General features: G+C 42.1%; 1 pseudogene; it reads right to left on the bottom strand.

Moving 5' to 3' along the window:
- Nucleotides 1-1,015: 1,015 nt before the first annotated feature.
- On the bottom strand, nucleotides 1,016-1,289 carry LOC129468628 (non-histone chromosomal protein HMG-17-like; annotated as a pseudogene).
- Nucleotides 1,290-2,171: the final 882 nt, after the last annotated feature.

Raw genomic sequence — 2,171 nt, 5'->3', positions numbered from 1 at the left:
CTGCATTCAAAATTCCTGGCTGGAAACTGAAATGTACAGGAAAGTCAAGAAGGAGGAGTTCATACTTTCCTTTTGGTAGGACAGAGGTACTAGGAGTAAAATAAGAGAAGGGGATGGGCTAGAGCCAAGAGAAATTACATCAATACACACATTCTCATCTGGGCTCCCTGGATGCCAGGACTCTTTCTTTTATTTTTTTTTTCCAAGCCAAACTGTATCCAGCTTTATTAAAAATACTTTCCATAAACAATCATGGTATTTCAGGCAGGACATGGGCAGACAATCGTTAACAGTATACAGCAACTTTCAAACTCCCTTCTTCAGTGGGCTACCAAAAATCAGAAAGCCACCATAAAACCCAACGAAGTCTTCATCTGATGCTCTCAACAGGGAAAGTTTAGAGTGAGGTTTGACATTTCACATTTAGCATGTTGTTTAACAACTTTTCACAAGCCGACCCTGACTTTCAGGAAGTGAAGTGAAAATGGCAGAATTTATCTAAAGATCCACAATCTAGAAATGGAACCACTGCTCTTTTGACAGGTGCCATCTAAGTGGCATCACTGGAAAGTCCAGATTGCCTGACACACTGGTAACCAATGACTGGGGGTCAGGTCCCAACAGATGTCTGGGCTTGAGGGAATTAAGTCTATGATGAAAGATGGAAAGGGAGAAGAGGACATAAATATGAATTTGTTTTTCCATACCACAAGGCTTTTGTGCCAAGAGGCCATGTGTGTCAAAGTTAGGGAATCCCTCCTCCTGGGAGCCAAGAGGAAGTCTCTCAAAACTAGAAGGGAAAGATGTTTTCCCCACATCAATGCAGCTTTGGAGGCATTCTATTAGGGACATATGCCTCTTCCCCCAAAAACAACAATGAAGTGTTCTGTGTGCTAACAACATAGCTTAAAATAAAAGTAAAACAAAATTCTGCATTTTTGTAAAACTTGATAAAAAATAGTATTTCAAACTGTATAGTCACCAGAAGTACATAGTTATCAAAAATGCACACACTTCACTTGGCATCTGCAGCACCTTCAGCTTTCTGTGCCTATTCTGTTTGGCATCTCCATTTTCTGCAGGGTTATTCCCCTCCTTGTGAGCATCAGCTTTTCCCTTTTTCCCTTTGGGTACCTTCTCTCCCTTATTTGCAGGGGCCTTTTTAGGCATCGGCTCTGGCTTTGGAGGAGCAGGTTTAGCAGACAACCTCGCGGATCTTCTCTATGGTTTGTCCTTCACCTTTTGGCTTTATCTCTTTTAGCATCCCCTTCAGCATTTCTCTTGGGCATGGTGGCGGGGGCTACAGAGGTGGAACGTAGGCGTTGGGCACGAGATGCAGTGGTGCGCAGGCTTTGGTCGGTCTGGGGCTGGTTGTCGCCTCTTATTCTTCACACTGCTCGCCAGGCCTCTTTCAACACTACACATAATTGTGACATAATTTCATAATTCCACAAGAAAAAGGAACTCTCACCTATTTTTACAGTTTGGTGTGTGTGTGTGGATGTATGTGTGTATAGACAGATAGATAGATATACATACATATAACCACTCTGGAGAGACTGTATACAGGTATATACACACTAATTGATTGAGTAAAGTTGTTTGGATCGAGAGATGATTAGATGGAAAACTGTCTATAACATGTTAAGAGAAAAAAAGCAGGTTATCAAACATCATGTAAAGCTTTTTTTTTTTGCGTGTGTGTGAAAAATAGCTATATAAATGTATATCAGAAAGACTACAATGAGGCCAGGTGTCTGTGGTCCCAGCACTTTGGGAGGCTGAGGGAGGAGGATCACTTGAGGCTCCTCAAGTGATCACTGGGGACCAGTCTGGGCAGAATAGCAAAACTTTGTCTCTGAAAAATAAAAAAATTAGCCAGATGTGGTGGTGCATGCTTGTAGTCCCAGCTACTTGGGAGGCTGAGGTGGGAGGATCCCTTGAGCCCAGAAGATGGAAGCTGCAGTGAGCCATGATTATACCACTACACTCCAGCCTGGGTGAAAAAGTGACTCTGTCTCACTAAAAAAAAAAAAAAAAAAAAAGCCACAGCGAGAGAGAGAGAGAAGGAACAAATGAACAAACAGACTACACTGAGATAGCAAAAACCTCTCAGACAAGCAGTGATTTTCTGTGGAGGGAATATAGATGATTTTTTTCTTCTTATTTGT

Source organism: Symphalangus syndactylus, chromosome 17 (assembly GCF_028878055.3).
Source record: "Symphalangus syndactylus isolate Jambi chromosome 17, NHGRI_mSymSyn1-v2.1_pri, whole genome shotgun sequence".
In the NCBI taxonomy this organism is placed as follows: domain Eukaryota; kingdom Metazoa; phylum Chordata; class Mammalia; order Primates; family Hylobatidae; genus Symphalangus; species Symphalangus syndactylus.
Note: the sequence above shows the minus strand (reverse complement) of the source record. Positions and strands in the feature narration are given on the sequence as shown.